We start from the raw sequence: 21,381 nt of genomic DNA, 5'->3' as shown, positions 1-21,381 counted from the left end.
TTTATATAGAATCTGGGATCTTGTCAGTCATAGTCAGTAATAGTAGAATTATATGTCTTACAACAAATTTTATTTATAATTTTGCAAACAAGGCACAAGGGAAGATATTTACAAACATATTAAAAACGAAGGTTATTTTTTTTTTTTCATCTCTCTCCTGTCTTATCTCCATGAAGAATTTTGTGTGTGTTCGTTTCTTTAAACTGGAGGAAATAGACTGAATAGTAATGTGACAGAACCCATGCAATTCCCAATACCATATTTGATTAATGATGGAAACATTCTTCTTCCCTTTAAGGAGATTTGGAGATTTAGACAATTCAGTTTTTCAGTAGGCTTGGGAAGTAGTCAGGAAAGTTGGGCATAGTATTTTCATGCTCATTCCTTCTCTTTCCCTGTTAGTTATCATTAATCCCTAATGCCAGGAACTGCATAAATTTCTTCTACAAAGGAAGCCCACAGGTCGTTTTCATTTGGAGTACTTTCTTTTTTATATGTGCAGCAGTATAGTCTGTTATGTATTACCTAGTTCGAATGCAAAACTGTTTTATATGCAGATTTAAGGTAATGAGCACTCAGGTTTAAAAAATGGTCCTGGTATCCTGTAGCTTCTCAATAATAATATAGTCTTACATTCCAACAGAGAAGGATAGATTATGGGCTTTTCAATTTCCATCAGGCATATTGATTGCAGAGTAGGACTTCCACATAAAATATCAATGTACTGGAACAAACTGTTAATGTAGCAGAATATGAACACTTACACTCATTTCTCGAGCTTTAAAAGGAATCATCCTAGATTTTTCCTTCTATATCTCTGGAGATGGTGCAGATTTTCAGTCAGTTAATGATAGAGCTATGTAACCATGTTTCTCAAAAAAAAAATCATAATTAAATTAAGTGCAATATGACATTTTTAGACATTTCTGCTGGGGGACAATACCACCAGCCATTACAGAAAAAGAATAATTTAGAAAGCTTGGAAGAAACTTATTTTAAGTTTGCTTTTAAGAAACATGACATGGAAGAAGAACTTTATGTTGTAATTGTAGACAGTGAAGCACACTCAACTCCAACTTGCATTATATTTCTCAACTGTGAAGTGAGCACCTATACTAGTAAAACTGGAATTGGATGTTTTATAAGTCATTTTAAACTGAAGTTTTTGCACTATAGGTTTAACTGTAGAAAACAACATATTATAGTAATTTATTTCATTCAAGCACTCAAATTTTATTTTCTCTTGTATGCATAAAACTGTGACTACATTTTCAAAAAGGATTAGAATAAATACATAAGCAAATGCTGGAATTTTAGTTTGCCTTGTCAAATTGGTAACTAAATTATAATATCTTGGTGAGAATAGAATATATCTGTAATATTTTAAAATACATTCTCTGTATAATGTTGACCTTTACTATACTGGAAATAATGACAAATCAAAAAGAGCCAGATTTAACCAGTGTATATATGTTTTCAGATTAGTGCTTTCTGAAGCCTGCACATAATGTTAAAATGTAATTTAATTGACAAATATTTACTGAGTGCAGTTTCATCTGTTCATCCTAAATTGTGATATTTTTCACATTTATTACATTTCATATTTTTAATGCTTAATAAAAGCTGTGGCAGTAGTGCCTTCAGAAAATAATAAGATGGGGACCTAGTTTTCAAAAACTATCTTGAGACAAATGTTATTTGAGTTTACATGTCACCACTATGAGCAATGAATTATCTCACCAGGGGCAGGAGAAATGCTACCCACAAAATCCAACAGGAGACTTGATTCAGCTTGTGTCTGGAGCAATCTTCACTGTGTTACCACCTGAAATGAGTTTCCTTTTCAATCTTCAGGTGAAAGAAGTGGTGAAAATGACTTGCTTTTTCTATCAATATAAACTTTTTTTAACCTTTTTTTCCTTGAAGTATGTGTGGGGGTGGGGTGAGGGTGGAGGTGAGTGGATGTTAGTACATGTTATATTTTCAATTGTATTCTTGGGTACAAACTGTTATGATAAATCTAAGAGTGCCATGGGTTAAAAATTAAAGCAAGATGCAGTTTTCTCTGCATTAAAACATAACCTACCTGTGGTAAAAGCAATTTTGATAATTTTTTTAAATAGCCAAGGGCAATGTGAAAACTTTGTCTGCTGACTGAAAAACAGGCACAGAGGCATCCCCAGTGTGGAGAGCAGGTAACTCAGCAAACAAGGCCCCTATATCATCTCATCAGCAGGGTGCTAGAGTCCTAAGAAAGGCTGAAGTGTCTGGGTCTACTTTTGTGTCACATTTTGTAGTTGTATTTTAAACTCCAGGATTGGATTTCTGGTAAGAAGGACAAATGAAATGTGATTTTTTTCTATGTATGGGCAATTCTATCAGTTGAAAGCATTTTGTTTCCAAATGTCCCTGCACTCCTTGTTCAAAATGCTTTGTAACATAAGATGATGCATGTCTTTTCATATTACATAGATAGATAGGAATTAGGTGCAAGTGTCTAATTTTGGTAATCTACTACTTAATTCCATCAACAGAAGGGCATGGGACTTGTAGAATTCCTCTTTCTTGGCAGGCATCAATAACAAAAAATTAATATTTATGAAGAATAGCATACATTGATACAAGAAGGATTTTGCTTTCTATGAACTTTTATTACCTAGTAAAATTGCTGGTGTACTATCAAGGATAATTTTAGCACTGGTGAGTGAATGCACCTGTCCCTGCTTCCACTCACTCACAGTCTGTTTACCCCAGTAAATATGAAATAAAAATTAATTTCAGTTCAAAGTGATTTCAGCTGAATTCAGAAATCTTATAGCATGTTTCAGTTCCTTTAAATCATCACCTTATGCCACAGCTAAAATTTTAGTATGGCTGTTGATTTGGATAGCAGGTTTTTATTTTTTACTTTTACATTCTTGTGAAGAAAGAAATTTAATCTCTCAAACTCTGTGGGTAAATTACATTGATGAATGCATTCTGACAGGAAGCTTTACTGAAATGAAAAAGACTCATGCGTAAGGGTGGGAATAACTATTCTAAGAACCTTTTCATGGTTCTGGTTGCCAGGGAAACCACAGCTTTGTCTGTACGTGTTTGGAATGGCTGCTTCATTAGAACTCAAGCTCCCAGACATTCACTTTGTGATCCTGAGGAAATGGAAGGAATGAACCTATTTTAAGTGATTAACTTCAAATTAAGAAAAATAGCATATTTAAAAGACATTTTAAAGGGTAAACATATAGAATTATAGGAAAATTGTGAACTCAGGTTTGATTTGGCCTGTTCAAAGCAGATGACTAGAAGAATCTTTTCATCTTTTGATACATTTTTTGACTATTTATATGTTTATAGGGAATAAGAAAATAAAATAGTATACATGAGTGATACCAAGGGAGCCTGATATTTATATAAATATTCAGACATTTCTTATTAAAAATCCATTGCTTCCTTCCATTGATTGCAAAGCACAATATAATACTATAGCTGCAATTGTATCAGACCAGGATAAGTTTATTACTCCAAAGCATAATATATAATTAGAGTCCATGTTAAAAGCACATGTTCAATTTTTTTCCCAGAAAACAAAAGAGATGTCATACTCAGAAAAATATATGACTGATGTTAACAACAAAGAGGGCAATATAATTCTGTCATTACTCTAAATTTACATATTTTTAAAAGGCATCAAACAATCTGAAAATATCTCAGGTTTAAGAAAGGACAGACAAACTTCTAGTATAGGAGTACTCTTTTTGTCTTTTAATACTTAATTAAATTCTCTTGGGGAATTCATTGTCTTAGAAAACTTTGCTCGTGACTTATGACAAGGAGTTAAAACTGGTTTACACACACATGTATTTTCACAATAGATGTTCTACACATTTGTTATTCCATTATTCTACATAAATTTAAGTAAGTACTATGGTCTCAAATCTCATTGTGTACTGATTCAATTTGAAAGCAAAAAGACATGCAAAATTTAAAGAAATACCACCATATCATTCTTTTATTTTTGTTTTTGTATATGAGCACATGTTATATATGTATATGTCTGATGTGTATATGAGTGTATGGACATGTGCCATGTACATGTTTGAAGGTTAGCCGACAACCCGGGAGGATCAGTTTTCTGTTTCCACTTTGAGACAGGACCTCTTGTAGTTGTGTTTTTGCCACTGAGAAAGCCACACAACCTGGCCTGTGAGATTCCATAATCCCTGATTCTGACCCCCAATGCAATAGTTGTATTGGGATAATGTACACGTGCTGTATTTTGTCTGCTAATGGATGCTGAGGATCTGAGTTCTGTTGGGCAGGCTTGCAAATCAAGTGCCTTTCGCCACTGAGTCATCTCCCCAGCCTCCACCATATCACTTTTTAATACACATCATTCAAATAAATTAACACCAAGCAACTTGACAATATCAAATTTCTGTCTCTAGTATCAGAAGCTCAGTATAAAAAATTCATATGAAAAATAAAAAAAAATACCTGTCTAGAAATCAAGAATGCATTGATATCTTTCTGGTATTGCTTTAAAAGAAGTAGAAAATAGTTGAGTTTAAGTACTTAATAATATCATTTTGAGGTCATTGTAGAACAGTGGTCTTAAAATCTGGTAATGGGGCTGGAGAGATGGCTTAGCGGTTAAGCGCTTGCCTGTGAAGCCTAAGGACCCTGGTTCGAGGCTCGGTTCCCCAGGTCCCACGTTAGCCAGATGCACAAGGGGGCACACGCGTCTGGAGTTCATTTGCAGAGGCTGGAAGCCCTGGCGCGCCCATTCTGGTAATGCATTGTAGTCACAATGAAAGTTTAAAGAAATACTAATGACTGTCCTCTACTCTCCACCAATTGAAATAAGATATCAGGTGTCAGAATGTTCCAAAACCACCCATTAGATGATTCTGACATGTAGCCAAGTTAAAAGAAACATTGTGCAGAATATTCCTTTCAGAAGCTTGATTGGAAGTAGAAGTGATAAAGGAAATTAACCATTTGGAAGTAAAAGCTGTGAGAATTGACAAGAGGAATAAAAGTATACTTTGTAATAGGGATCACAACAGAGCCAACAGTGTCTGAACAGAAGGTGAAAATTGTTCCGGAGATCAGAAAGCAGACTATGAAGTGAATGGAAACACAGAGGTCAAGGCCACTGGGTCAACAAATCCATTCTAAGAAGAGGAAACTGCATAGCTCATCCTTTCCTGGAAGGAAAAAAAAAATGTGAAAATGAGTACAGTTACAGTTCTGTTGCTTTTGTCTTCTATTTGAAGAAATTAGGAAAGGAAGTTGAGGTACAGCATTTCCAATTGCATTGGCCTGTTGAAGCAGCAGTGGTGTTGACAGGGTGGAGGTAATGAATCTGACAGCCAGTTGGAATGACCTATGTGAGGAGTGAGAAGACTAACAGATGATCAAGACAGTATGCAAGTAATTAATATTAACCAGATGAGGCTCAGAATGTAACAGTCTAAACAAATGTGTGGTTTAATCAGATGTCATTCTGATATCAAGACACAAAAAAGACTTGTTAGGGAGACAAAATCATAGACTGTCTTCAGATAAGATACAATATGAAAACACTGAATGTGGTAGTTTGAATTAAATGTTCTCCAATTTTTTTTTTTTTTTTTTTTTTTTTTTTGTGTGTGTGTGTGTAAACAAATCTGTTTGGAATGATTGGTCCCCACCTGGTAGCATTTGATTATGTGGAGCCTTCCCGGAAGAGATGTGTTGCTGGGAACAAGCTTAGGGGGTTTTGTAGCCAAGTCCCCCTTGCCATTGTTGAGGTCAGTCTTTCTGTTCTTTTTACATGGTGTGGCAGAGGTGATGTCTAGCTTCTGCTCTATCATTCTGTCCTTGCCATCATGAAGATTCTTCTAGAGACAATATGACAAAATAAACTGTTGCTTCCTACCAGTTGCTTTTCTTCTGGTGTTTGGTCCCAGCAACAAAAGGTAAGCACAACAATGAGCAGAGTGACCTAGAATTTTACTTAAAATGGTCAATTTTTAAGCAGAGAGAAGAAAACCTGTCAGGAAAGTAGAGGCATGAAAAATCAGAAGTCATGGAATCTTTCGATAGGAATAAGACCATACATAGAAGTAGTAATAGAGCAAAGACTTGAAAGAATTTCACATTATTCCTAATTAGTGCTCTCCTGAATATTGAAATTTCATATATGAAATATTTTTGATAAAATAAGTTCTATGAATGGCCAGGAACACAATAAACCAAGAGAGTTGCAATAGAATTTGCACAGTGAGAAAAAGTTAAAATAAACCAATAAAGTTGAAGTTGCATTACTTTCTGTCAATATTTAAGTTGTGAGTGTGTTACTCATGGGAAGAAAAAGTAGAATTTAGCAGCCAAGCATGGTGGTACATGCCATTAATACCAGAACTTGGGAGGCAGAGGTAGGAGGATCTCCTTGAGTTCGACCCCACTTTGAGACTACATAGTGAATTCTAGGCCATCCTGGGCTAGAGTGATACCCTACCTGAACAAAAAAACAAACAAAATGTAGAATTTAGGATGGTAATAAGTAAATGACAGAAAGAGAGTTAGAGAGAGAATATGAATAATTCAAGTTTAAGTCTCTGATGGAAACATATAGCTTTCTGGAATATCTTTACTGTTTTCTCTGAAATAACCAGAGGCAGGGGCAAGCCATCTTTCTGTATTGGAGAAAAGACCAAACTTAGCAGGAAGTCTTCACTTCCTCTTAGAATAATGGTACGTCAAAACAACTCTAAGCTTCTGGCAATAAGAAATCTTCATGTCAAATTACTATAAATTATATTGCTGGGAAACTGTAGCATTTACTTTCTCATTTTTCGGATAAAAAAGAATGCTCCACTGAAATTAGCTTGTGAAAAGAAAGGGCTTATATCAGTCTCCAGTTTCCATGGAAAGTTTTGACCACAGTGTGAAAAGCATGGCAGAAACAGAGCACAAAGGGGGTGCTAAACCACGACATCTTAAGCACCCCTCGTTACACCTTTTGCCAGCAAAGCCCTACCTCCCCCAAATACACAAATTTCCCAAACAATAGCACTAACTTGTAATCAAGTCTTCAAATTTGGGGATGCCACAGAGGTTAAGGGTATTGATAAAATAGAAAATTGTAATATTCTATAGGACATTAGGATGATATGACTTTCATATTATTTCAGAAGTATTGAGAGATTTAAAAAACAAGGACCAAGGAGCAATTCAGAATCAAAAGGCTAACTGGCATTCTGTATTTGCTGAATACAAAGCTAATAAAAAAAATAAAAATAAATGGAGAGAGGAAAAAAAATAATTCTAATGAAAAAGTACAGGAGGAATATTTAGGTAAAATTTTGAAAGTAAAAATAGATATGTAGAGGAAAATACAACTGAGTTTATAATGAGAAGTGGGGCTTAGAGGGAAGACTCACCAGTAGCTTGCTTGTAAAGTCTATTGACTCTGGCTTGTTTCCCCAGGATCCATATAAAGCTAGATGCACAAGGTGGCACATGCATCTACAGTTCATTACCAGTAGCTGCAGGCCCTGGCACACACGCCCCCCTCTCTCCCCCCTCTCTCTCTCCCTTATTCTCTCTTCTCTTTCTCCTCTCTGTCTCTGTTTGTAAATAAATAAAAACATATTTTTTAATTAGAAGTGAACTGCATAATAGCTAAAATTTTATTGTGAAGAATGAAGAGAAAAGAATGACTTCAAAATTCATATCCAGAAAATGAGCATTTAAAGGGTGCATATAATTTGTGACAATATAGTAAGATAGCTGAAAGAAATGAATAATTTGGGATATGGTGAAATCTTTGCCAGTTAAGCATCATAATTTTGGATTTAGTGACAGGGATAGTTCCATAGCCATTGAGAGTCAATGATGTTTCTCAATGTGGTGTTGCAATATAAGACAAATACTAGGTTTAGAGATGAACTAGTATCCACTAGTACAAATAATCACAGTAATAGAGCTGAGGAAGATGGAGAAGCTGAGCACAACAGTGATTTTATTGTAATGTTATTGAATTATGTGTACATTCTGGCTTCTGGACATGGGTCCTGAGCACTCCTCTTATGCAATTAGCTTTGTAACATCTGAGGGATGTTACATTCCTCACAAAAGTGTGTGTGTGTGTGTGTGTGTGTGTGTGTATACAGAAAGGGAAAGAGGAAATTAAAGTTATTATGGAATATATATCTAATTTAGTTCAGGGAAGAACTAATACCACTGCTTCTCAAACTTTTCCCAAAAGTAGAAAAGAAAGGAAATCTACAAAACTCATTCTGTGAATCCAGCATTATCATGACTTTAAAACCAGACAAAGACAGAATAAGAAAAGAAAATTACAGACCAATCTCCATCATGAATGCATATGCAAAAATTCTGAACAAAATCCTAGAAAACAGAATACAAGAATATACCAGAATAATTATTTGCCATATATATATGTGTGTGTGTGTGTATATATATATATATATGCACATTCATACATACACATATATATATGTATATATGGTTTTATTTTATGGTCAAGTATAAATGGAAATTAACTGTAACCTTTAAGTTCCATTAAATAGTCAGGAGAGTCATGTGATATAATAAAAGTTCAGTGTTTTGTGTTTTAGAAGCAAAGGAATAGCAGATTTTTTAAATATTATTTTTATTGACAACTTCTATACTTATAGAAAATAAACCATGATATTTCCATCCCTTCCCACACTTTCCCCTTCACACCCCTGCTCTCTATCATAACTCTCCCTCTCTCCATTAGTCATACTCACAGCTTTAAAGTAGCTCCAAAGAAAATTCAAACTGTACCTCCCTTTAAGATCTTGGGCTCGATCCTTACCCTAGATATAGTTTCACCTGTTAGATGCTCTGTATACTAAGGTTAAAAGTTAAAACTTGTTTGGAGTGTCATGTAGATTTTCGATGGATTTGTGTTACTTCTAAAAAATATAATAACAGTCATCAGTGTTGTGAAAATGCATTTAAGAGATATTTGGCACAACAATATTTCCTTAGATCTGATTCAGTTACATTCAGATATTTTATCTTTACAAAATAATCATCTTACTTTTGATGCAACTAAAGCTGTTTATAACTTAATATCTGCTTTTAATTCTGCCTTGCCTGGATGGAATTCTCTCACTTCTTGGATAGGAAGTTTTGCTGCTACAGGTGCTTGTCTTTTGCTTATTCTGTGTCTGCTGCCCATACTTGTTAAATGCCTTTTAAGACCCTTTATTGATATCTGTACAGAAATACATGGGATACAGCTGTGACCCAACCCTGGATTTCTGAGACATTATCCTAAAGCCCCTGCAGAAGGTGGTAGTCAAAGATGGGTAAGATTCTCTCAAGTTAGGTCAATCTAAGATAGGGCATGAATGATGGAAGTCATGTACCGGGTAGGCCTAAATATCATAGAGAACAACCTAAGACAAACACAGACTTTCTGCACCAAGGCCTAGAGGGGCCCAGTTCATTAAAAGTAAAAAATTGTCTAAAGCCATTTGGCTGGCCTTGTATCCATAGCTTTGGGCCATTTGACAGCAAGACTTTAACACCTACATGTAAACAAGTTTATTCACATTTAGTGTTACTGATAAGAGCTGGCCATTCCTTAATATTTGTGTTTATATTACTAAGATCAAAGGGTTTATTTGTTTCCCAAACTTGGGATAATCTTTTATACTGAGAAGTAATTAAAGTACAAAAACTCTGTAACAGAAAGGAATTTTTTAATAGAAAATTGTGTAAATTTGAGGGAACTTTTGTCCATGGAAAAACTTTGTAAAAAGAAAAGAAAAAAAAAACAACATTTCTGAACCAGTGAGAGACCTAAAATATCTGGGCCTCACCGGCTGCTTGCAGTGCAGTTGACATTGCGACCTTAAAAAACAGCTCAGCCACCTTTCCCAACCCCATCCAGATTTTTGCAATGTTTCCTCTGGGCATTTGGGCCCCGTCTTCCCCTAATAATTCCAGTATAGATGTGGGATACATTCATCCTTCCTTCTGTTCTTTTAACACAACTGAGCCCAGTGCTCAATGCTGCCCACCTTCTGGAATGGTTTATGTTTGTGGAGGTGGGATAGCCTATGACTTTCTGCCCACCAACTGGGCGGACCTTGTACCCCAGCCACCTTAATCCCAGATGTAGATATCATTCCTGAAAGCTAGATTCACTGGCTGAAGTAGTCCTACAAAAAAGGAGAGGACTAGTCCTACTAACTGCCAAAAAGGGAGGAGTATGTTTGTTTTTACAGGAAAAATGCCACTTTTACACCAATAAATCGGGATTCGTCCAGGACAAGATTAAGAGGCTCCAGGAAGACTTGGAGAGGAGGCAACGGGACCCCAGAAAAACCCGCTGTGGACAGGCTTACATGATTTCTTACCCTACCTTCTCCCTCTACCTAGACCCCTCCCCCTCCTTCTTCTTCCCCTCCTCCTTCTCCTCACTATCGAGCATTTTGTAATTAACAAAATTACACAATTTATTCACCAGCAGCTAGAGACAATAAAACTTCATCTGGTCAGGATACATTATCGCAGACTAGCAACTCAGGAATTAAGTTACTCAGATAACCCACTGCCACTTCCTCTGCCCTCCATGTGACCAGTGATGGGTAGGATCCCCAAGGACCATGGAGTGGGTTCTTAGTGAGCTAAACACCTGGTACCCAGTGACGGGTAAAATCCCAGAGGGGGACAACCTAAGACAGGGGCCATCTTGACTAATGCTCTTACAAAAACAAAAGGGAGAGATGTTGGGCTCTGAAAGGCCCAGGTGTAAGGCCTAGTTGAACTTCCTGAGCCTAGCTAAAGTTTGGTGACCTGTCTGTGGCCACCTATGACTCAGCAAGACACCTAATGGCTTCTGGCCTGCTACTTCTGATCAGGAATTGTAATTACCATTTCAATAGTTACAGTTTACTATTGGCCCTTACCTCTCCCCACCATCCTAAAATCCCTGCCTTCATCCCCAACATGATATAGGGAACTGCTCATAGCTATAAAGTGGTTTTTCTGTGAGTTCCTGCTTTGAAAAAGCTCCCCACTCAGTGTGGCTTTTCTCCAGTGGCCAGGAGAGTTTTCTGAGTCATCATATGCTCATCTTCCCTCTCAACCCCTAGGGAGGAACCAGCAGGCCTGGTCCTTCCCTCAGCACTACCTGCCCAGGAAGGAGCTGGGCAAAAGTACAGCTTTTTCTGCCTTTTACTTGGTCTAAAGGGAGAAAGTTTTCTTCTCAACAATAGCTTGGTTTCTCAGTGACTTTGCTGCTCAGGCATGTGAAATCTTCAGCAACAGATTCTTACTGTGTGCTTCTCAAGGGAAACCAAGGGCCTTATCAATAGCCTATAATGTTTTGGAGGCAACAGCGGCCTCCCTGGCCAACAACTCACTGGAAGGTATGCCATGCCTGACACTTAAATTTTTCCAAAACAAATTATGGCTTCTGACTGTGCCATTAGCCAAAAAAGTAGGTTTTCATATGTCTTATCCATAATATCTTGAATTTTGGTTGACCCTCCATCCCCCCCCATTTTTTTTTTTTTTTTTTACTCAATCCCCTTAATTTCTTCCTTCTCCTTCCTCCTTTATAGGGTATTTCTAGCTTACTTGTCTCTGCTACCAATTTTTGGTTCCAGCTCACACACAAGTCTGTACATTTGTAGGTAGGATCCTCATATGAGAGAGAACATGTGACATTTGGTTTTCTGGGCCTGGGTTACCTCACTCTATAATCCTTTGCAGTTCCATCAATTTCCCTGCAAACTTAATAATTTCATTTTCCTTACTGCTGAAAAGACCTCCTGTGTAAATGTACAACATATTTACTATATATTCATCAGTGGAAGGACATCTAGGCTGGTTCCATTTCGTAGCTATTGTGAATAGAGCAACAATAAACATGATTGTGAAAGTATCTCTAAGGTAATGAGAAGAGTCATTAGGCTATATGCTTAGGAGTTCTATAGCTGAATTATATGGTTAATCTGATTTTAGCTGTCTCAAGAACCTCCACACTGATTTCCATAATGGCTATACCAGATTACATTCCTACCAACAGTATCTCTTGCCTTATTGCTATAGCTAACACTTCCAGTACTATATTAAATAAAAGTGGGGACAGTGGACACCCTTGTTTTGTTCCTGAATTTTATTGGAAAAGCTTCAAGTTTTCCCCCATTTATTATTATGATGTCTGAATGTTTGTCATAATTAGCTTTTAATATTTGGAGAAATGTTCCTTCTATTCCCAGTTTCTGTAATACTTTTACCATGAAGGAATGTTGGTTTTGTCCATTTATATGATGTATTACATTTATCAAATTGCATAAGTTGAACCATTCTGTATCCCTGGGGTAAAGCCAACTTGGTTGGGGTAAATAATTATTCTGGTATATGCTTGTATTCTGTTTGCCAGGATTTTGTTCAGAATATTTGCATCTGTGTTCATGATGGAGACTGGTCTGTACTTTTCTTTTCTTATTCTGTCTTTGTTTGGTTTTGGTATCAGGTGATTCTGGATTCACAGAAGGATTTTTAATATAGATACTTAGGACTATATATTTCCCATTTTGGACTGCCTTCATTGTGTCCCAAAGGTTTTGGTATGTTGTATTCTCATCATTTGATTCTATGAATATATTAATTTCATTTTTTATTTCATCAATGACCCATTCATCATTAAATAGTGAACTGTTAAGTGTACATAAATTTCTGTATGTTCTGCAGTTTTTATTGTTGATGATTTGTAGTTTAATCCCATTGTGTTCAGATAGAGTACAAGGGATTATTTTAATTTTCCTGAATTTGTTGAGATTTGTGTTTTTGTGTTAATATATGGTCTATTTTAGAGAATGTTCCATGTACAACTGAGAAAAATGTTTATGCTGCAGCATTTGGATGGAATTTTCTGTAGATATCTATTAGGTCCATTTGTTCCATGACATCATTTAATCCAGATGTCTCACTGTTTATTTTTTGCTAGGATGACCTGTCAATTGACAAGTGTGGAGTCTTGAACTCACACAGTAAAATTGTGTTTGGTGCTTTCTGTGATCATAATAGTGTTTGTTTGATTTAATTGAGAGCCCCCATGTTACGTGCACATATGTTTAGGATTGTAATGTCCTCTTGTTGGAACTTTTTTTATCAATATAAAATGACCTTCTTTATCTTTCCACTCTAATATTGGTTGGAAGTCTATCCTGTCAGATATTAGGATTGCAATCCCTATTTGTTTCCTAGGCCCATTTGCTTGGAATACCAGTTTCCATACTTTCATCTTAAGAAATTGTTTAACTTTTATTGGAGATGTGTATCCTGGAGGCAACACATGGCAGGATCCTGCCTTGTAATCCAGTATGCAAGCCAGTGCCTTTTGGTTCAGGCATTGAGGCTACTGATACTAAGAGTTATTATGGAAAGATGTGTATTATTTTCACCATTCTTCTTATTTTGTAGTGTTTCCTGTTTTCCCTTTACTTGCTTGATTTAACTGTTCTTTGAGTGTGGTTTATTGTTTCCTAATTCATCCTGTCTGTGTTTTGCTTTCTCTTCATCATGAAGGATTCCTTCAAGTATTTTCTGTAGAGCTGGTTTGTTTGTCATAAATTTCTTTAACCTGTTTTTGTTGTAGAATGTCCTTATTTCTCCATCAATTTGCATAGATAACTTCACAGGATAAATTGATTTTGGTTGACAGTTGTTATCTTTCAGAACTTAGTTTGTGTTGAGTAAACTAGTTTTATTCTGAAGGGCTTGCCTTTGTAGGTGACTTGCTTTTTCTAACTGTTTTCAATATATTTTTTTGATTTGCATGTTTAGTAGTTTAATGATAACATGATGAGAAGAGGTTCTTTCCAGGTATTGTCTGTTTGGTGTTCAAAAAGTTTCTTTTATCTGCATTGCCATTTACTTCCCAATTTGGGGAATATTTTTCTTCTATGATTTTGTTGAAAATGCCTATTAAGCCTCCGGATTGAAATTTTTCTCTTTCTAATCTACCCTGAATTTTTATGTTTGATCATTTTATAGTATCTCAGATATCTTGAAATTCCCATTCATGCCTTCCTATTAGCTTGTCTTTCTCTCTGTTGGACTGTTTTGCATCTGCTACCTGGTGTTCTAGTTTAGATATTCTGTTCTCTCCTGCATCCATTCTACTTGTGAAACTTCCCAGAGTTTGCTTGTTTGTTTGTTTTTAATTTGATTGACTGTACTCTTAAGAACCAGAATTTCAACCTGGTTTCTCTTCTGTATTTCTATTTCCTTACTCATGTCTTGCAATGACCTCATTATTTCATTAAGCTCATTTCCTGTGTTCTCTTTCAGGAGTTAGTTTTCTTCTTTAATTCCTTTGTGTTCTTCTTTCATGCCTTTCATTTCTTCTTTGATTTCTTTGAGTATAGATAGAATCATTTTGTTTTAATCTTTGTCAGACATTTCATCTAAAACAGTTTCATTGGTGATCATTTCTGATGGATTTATAATTTTTGGTGGGGTTGTATTGTCTTGATTCTTTGTGTTTCTTGTATTATAATGTAGTGACTTTTGCATCCTGAATTGACTTGATGCTTGCATTTTCTCCTTATCTGCAGTGTTCTTAGATGTGGTGACCTACCTTTGAATACTTTTAGGATATGAGTTTAAGGTGCCAATTGTAGCTCTTATACCCAAATCCAACCACAGAAGTAATCCCAGGTGTTGAGTTTACTTGCTAAGCAAGCATAGTAGTGGATTGGGTGGAACAATTTACTGGCAAATTCTAAATTTCAACTGAGCAATATACACATTCAATAAAAACCAGCAGAGTATAGAAGTGTGGTGATTAAAATAAAGACTGTCTTATAAAGCCAAAATCCCTAAGGGTGTGGGCTGCTCTATACCCTTAATCTTGTCATCTGGACAGTAGAGATTTCTGTTCTGAATTGGATTCCAGGTCAGCCTGAATTTGAATCAGACCCTGCCCCCAACTAATGACAGAAGCAAAAGACAAAGGTCCTATAACTCTTAAAGCATCAAACGCAACAATATTCAACCTGGAAATACAGTTTATTTGAAAATAGTAAAGCCATACAAGAATATGTAACCTGTGTCCTGCCCTGACAGAGAAAGAGAGATTAGCTTTTCCAATGCAGGCCTATATACTGCTTGTGACTGGTGGATCTGTGATGGGTGGGTGCACAGATCTTGCAGCACTGTGGGCTGCAAGTGCCTCAGTGGGATTCAGGCCATTCTCCTCCTTTCTGGTGGACCTTAGTCTCTCCTTCTTCTGTACTGTGTCTAAGAATAACCTATATTCTTTCACTTTTTAGAATAAATGTCTATTTTGCTGTGGTTTTGCTTAAATCCTCTCCTAGGCTGGTTTGGCATGGCTCCTAAGCCACCATCTTACAGGGAAGTCAAATAAAAGAGTTTTAAAAGCAATGTTTGTTCAAAATTCACCAAGAAAATTAGCTTGTAGCCAAGGAACGAATGTACATGCTTACAGCTTACTATAACATCATGTCTTACTTCTTCAAATTCATATGTATCAGTTCTATTCATATTATCCTGCTAATGTGTAAAGAAAAAAAAGAAAGAAGAAAAGAATGGTTGCCAGAACTTTAAACTATGCACTGCTCTTCTTTTTTTTTTTTTAATTTCTTTTGTTCATTTTTATTTATTTATTTGAGAGTGACAGAGAGAGAGAGACAGATAGAGAGAGAATGGGCGTGCCAGGGCTTCCAGCCACTGCAAATGAACTCCAGATGCGTGCGCCCCCTTGTGCATCTGGGTAACGTGGGACCTGGGGAACCGAGCCTCGAACCGGGGTCCTTAGGCTTCACAGGCAAGCGGGCCGCTAAGCCACCTCTCCAGCCCTGCACTGCTCTTCTTTATATATATCAGTAAAGTGGCCCAAGCTAAAAAAAGAAATAGTACCAAGTGGTTTACCTCTACCAGCAGGACTTTTGCCTTTTCTTTCTCTTTCTTTCTTTCTTCCTTTCTTTCTTATTTTCTTTTAACTGTCATGCAAGATTTTGCCTCAGCAGCAACTTTTTAATATCAAGATCTCATATGTTTTGAATGCATATGTAATCATATCTGAAGAGATTTATTCCATTTTAACAAAAATGGAAGGTGGAGAGCCATCATTTTTTTCTCCTTTTTCTTCCCTGTTTTCCTCTCCACTTTGTGCATTTCTGCAAAATTTTTCTGCAATCAGAGTATCATTCCCATAGACTTTTGTCTCCTCTTGCTTCATTTCTGCTCTTTGTCTTCTTCCTCTAAAATGGACTATTCTGTCCTGGAAGGAGAAGGTACACTCATGAAATTCAAAAGTAAACAAAAGCCACAAGTATCAGGAGTCTCCTAGAACTTACACATTTCCCATCCCCCTCCTTAAGGTTATACTAGCAGTTTGTACCAATACCAAGGAAAGAACTTCCTTCAACACCAATGGCTGGGCTCCCTGTGTCCTGTTCGGGAGCTGTAGGTTTGCAGCTCGTATGAGTCATCAGTTTTGCTTGCTGAGCTTGGCATTGATGGCTGCCTTTGAGTCATCCATGTAAGTAACCCCTCCCCAAAACTCAGATAAGTATCCACAATAAACTCACTGGTCCTCTTACTTAGAAATGGGTGAAATCGTTTGTTTGGACTGTCATTGGTACCTTCTCTGGAGAAAATAGATGTTCACATCTCCCTAGGAAATGTCATACAATGCTATTTCATTCTATGGCACAAAAATCTTTTAATGAGCTGAGTATTAATAGACAAGGTCAAATAATTGCTCTTAAGCACCTGTGAGACTTTTTTTGCTTAATTTTTATTTATTTATTTATTTATTTATTTATTTATTTATTTATTTATTTGAGAGTGACAGACACAGAGAGAAAGACAGATAGAGGAAGAGAGAGAGAATGGGCGTGCCAGGGCTTCCAGCCTCTGCAAACGAACTCCAGATGCATGCGCCCCCCTTGTGCATCTGGCTAACGTGGGACCTGGGGATCCGAGCCTCGAACCGGGGTCCTTAGGCTTCACAGGCAAGCGCTTAACCACTAAGCCATCTCTCCAGCCCACCTGTGAGACTTTTTATAATTATTAGAAATATCTTATATCTTTAAGAAAAATTTGAATCTCCTTCCAGATGTACTACAAGTTTGTAGCAAAATATTTTAGAATTCATGAGACATTGTTAACAGTATAATCAGGGATTTCCATATATAGATTTTGGCTTTTAAATTTTTTTGAATTTTTATTAACAAGTTCCATGATTATAAAAAAAAAAAAAAAAAACAATGGTGATACCATCCTTCCCCCCACTTACCCCTTTGAAACTCAACTCTCCATCATAACCCTCCCCATCTCAATCAGTCTCTCTTTTACTTTTGATGTCTTGATCTTTTCCTCCTCCTATGATGGTCTTATGCAGGTAATTTCAGGCACTGTGAGGCCATGGCTATCCAGGCCATTTTGTGTCTGGAGGGAGCATGTTGTATAGATTCCTGCCCTTCCTTTGGCTACTACATTCATTCTGCCACCTCTTTCGCATTAGAGCCTTGGAAGGTGTGATACAGATAGTGCAGTACTGAGCACTACAGTCATTTCTTTCCATTACCATAATACCTTCTGAGTCAGCCCAAGGTCACTGTCATCTGAAAAGTGAAGATTATCAAACAAAAGTGAAAGTAGTATTAATATAAGTGTGTGAACATTAACAGAAGTGCTTACTGGGCAGCTTGATAAGCACAGTATGTATATTTGGCCAGAAAACAGGAGATGTTACACCCCTAGGGTTTATGACTACCACTGTTTTAAGTTTTCAGTATCAGGGATGTATTCCCTTCCCATGGAGCGGGCCTCCAGTCCAATTAGAGGGCAGTTGGATTCCCCCATAACAGATGTGCCACTATTGCACCCATTGGCTCCTTTGGCCTGGCTGGCCAATTATAAGGCTTGCAGTGTCCACTGTTGAGTATCTTCACTGGTGATTTCTCTTTCTCCCATTGAACTACATGCAGAATGGCTTCTTCCAGCTTTCTATCTGCTGGTCTACATGGAGGAGATTATTAGCTCAGTTCCAGCAAGATTTCTCAGTGGCCTTGCAGCCCAAGTATATGGAGTGTTCAGCAATAGGGTCTTACCATCTATTCTTAGTAGGAAACCAAGGGCCTCAGCAATGGCCTATAATGTTTTGGGGACATCAGGGATCTCCCTGGCCAAAACTCCCTGGAAGATATCCCATCACTGGCACTGAAAATTTTCTAGCAACAATCTATGCCTCCTGAGTGTTCCATTGTCCAAAAAAGTTGGATTACATATGTTTTATTAATATCCTCTTAGATTTTGATTAGCTGTCCCTCTACCTTTCCTTTACTCAATCTCTTCCCCAGACCTCATTTTGGGGCTTTTCACCCCCCCATTAATCTATTCTTCTACTTACATTTATACAATACCATCCTATTAAGTACCCCCCTCCCTTCCTTTCTCTCCCCTTTCTATCTCTTTTCTAGCTTACTGGCCTCTGCTACTGACTTTTTTTCTTCTCACACAGAAGCCCAGTCACTTGTAGCTAGGATCCACATATGAGAGAGAACATGTGGCGCTTGGCTTTCTGGGGCTGGGTTACCTCACTTAGTATAATACTTTCCAGATCTATCCATTTTTCTGCAAATTTCATAACTTCATTTTTCTTTACTGCTGAGTAGAACTCCATTGTATAAATGTGCCATATCTTCATTATCCACTCATCAGTTGAGGGACATCTAGGCTGGTTCTGTTTCCCAGCTATTGTGAATTGAGGAGCAATAAACATGGTAGAGGATGTACTTCTAAGGAAATGAGAAGAGTCCTTAGGATATATGCCTAGGAGTGCTGTAGCTGGGTCCTATGGGAGATCAATTTTTAGCTTTCTTAGGGACCTCCATACTGATTTTCACAATGGCTGGACCAGATTGCATTCCCCCTAACAGTGTAGAAGGGTTCCTCTTTTTCTACATCCCTGCCAGCTTTTATGGTCATTTGTCTTCATGATGGTAGCCAATCTGATAGGAGTGAGATGGATTCTCAATGTAGTTTTAATCTACATTTCCCTGATGACTAGGTAAGTAGAACATATTTTAGATGCTTATATGCCATTCGTGTTTCTTCTTTGGACAACTCTCTATTTAGTTCCATATCCCATTTTTAATTGGCTTGTTTGATTTCTTATTATTTTATTTTTTGGGTTCTTTGTATATCCTAGATATAAATCCTCTATCAGATGTATAGCTTGCAAAGATTTTGTCCCAATCTGTAGGTTGCCTCTTTGCTTTATTCACAGTGTCCTTTGCTTACAAAATCTTTGTAATTTCATGCGGTCCCAGCAGTCAATCTGTAGCTAGATTGCTTGAGCAATTGGGGTTGTATTCAGAGAGTCTTTGTCTAGACCAATATGTTGAAGGGTTTCCCCTATCTTTTCCTCTAGCAGTTACAGAGCTTTAGGTCTGATGTTAAGGTCTTTAATAAATTTGGACTTAATTCTTCTGCACAGGAAGAGAGAAGAATATATTTTCATCTTTCTACTGATAAATATCCAGTTTTCCCAGCACCATTTGCTGAAGAGGCTGTCTTCTCTCCAATGAGTATTTTTGGCATTTTTATTGAATATCAGGTGGCTACAGCTACCTGGACTTACATCTGGATCCTCTATTCTGTTCCATTGATCTACATGTCTGCTTTTGTGCCAGAACCATGCTGTTTTTGTTACTATGGCTCTGTAGTATAGGTTAAAATCAGGTATAGTGATACCACCACCTCATTTTTGTTGCTTAGTATTATTTTAGATATTCTAAGTTTCTTGTGATTCCAAATGAACTTTTGGATTTTTTTTCTTGTTCCTTGAAGACCCGCATTACTGTGGTGTGGGAGACAACAAAGCCTATGGCAGAGACATGGTGGAGGCTCTCTACTGGGCCTGCTTGTATGCTGGAGTCAAGATCACAGGAACAAATGCCGAGGTCATGCCTGCCCAGTGGGAATTCCAGATTGGGTGCTGTGAAGGAATCTGCATGGGAGATCACCTGTGGGTGGCCCGCTTGATCTTACATTGTGTATGTCAAGACTTGGGCCAGATAGCAACCTTTGGTTCTGAGCCCATTCCTGGGGACTGGAAAGGCATGGGCTGCCCTACAGACTTCAGCATGAAGGCTATGCAGGAGGAGAATGGCCTGAAGTACATTGAGGAGGCCATGGAGAAACTCAGCAAGCGGCACCAGTACGACATCCGTGCCTACGATCCCAAGGGAGGCCTGGACAATGCCCAGCGCCTGACTGGCTTCCACGAGACCTCCAACATCAACGACTTTTCCGCCGGTGTTGCCAACCACAGCGCTAGCATCCACATTCCCCGGTCTGTCAGCCAGGAGAAGAGGGGTTATTTCGAAGACCTTCTACCAATTTCGACCCCTTTGCTGTGATAGAAGGCATCATCCGTACATGTCTTCTCAACAAGCCTGGCCACGAGCTATTTAAGTAGAAAAAGTAAGGGGATGATGCTTCCAGCGACTGAGCCCTTCCCAGCTCTTCATCCCACTGCAACTGTCCCTCTCCCAGTTGTCTTAATTATCCTCATTATGCAAAAGTGGAATTTCAAGGTCTTTTTATTCCTCATGCCCAGTGAACCTTGCTTTTCTTGGTCAGGATAGAGGGGTCAAGTTCTTAATCTCCATGTACCCAGCCCCCATTTTCTTCCTTTCTAATGTGTGGGTGGGCGCAGGGAAAGGTGGTGACTGCTTCTCTCTGGAGGTGATCTTGTCTGGTAGATGTCACTTCCACACAAAGCAGTGTTTGAAGGAGGGGAGAACTTTCTCTAAAGGACAGCTGAAAGGGCAGGCCTGACTACTTAGGATGGCATGTGTTGGTGGGAAACTTCAATTCTTAAGATTAAACCAACTATCACTAGTGGTATTTAGGAGAAGAGCAAGAACTGGGAGTTAGTTTACCTCTTGTGTTTCTCTTGCTTGGAGCCACCCACACCCTTCACAAACAGCAGCTCAGCGACAACAGATGGCTGTCCTACCTTAAGAGAAGAAAAGTTCTCTACTGCTTGGTCCTCCATTTATAACACAAAGCAAAAGTAGTATTTTTATATTTAAATGTAAAAACAAAAAAATTATATAAGGGTTGTGGATATTTGTGATTTTCTAAAGAAAACAAACATCCTGGTCACTGGGTGCCAAATGTGAGGTAAATTATTTGGTTCAAGGGTCCCCTTTGTAAGTAAAGGAAGTAGCAGTGGGGAGCATAGTACTAGAAAAATTGGTTATTTGGGACTGTTCCTCATTTTACCAGGATTTCCCTGCCCATTTTTTGCAGGCAATAGGTACACATTACTTGCAGTCT

At 37.7% G+C, this 21,381-nt stretch overlaps 1 pseudogene; it reads left to right on the top strand.

Moving 5' to 3' along the window:
- Positions 1-907: 907 nt before the first annotated feature.
- On the top strand, positions 908-20,515 carry LOC123462313 (annotated as a pseudogene).
- The last annotated feature ends 866 nt before the right edge of the window (positions 20,516-21,381 follow it).

Source organism: Jaculus jaculus, chromosome 7 (genome assembly GCF_020740685.1).
Source record: "Jaculus jaculus isolate mJacJac1 chromosome 7, mJacJac1.mat.Y.cur, whole genome shotgun sequence".
Lineage (NCBI taxonomy): Eukaryota > Metazoa > Chordata > Mammalia > Rodentia > Dipodidae > Jaculus > Jaculus jaculus.
The sequence above is the reverse complement of the archived record's forward strand: the minus strand, read 5'-3'. Positions and strand labels throughout refer to the sequence as shown.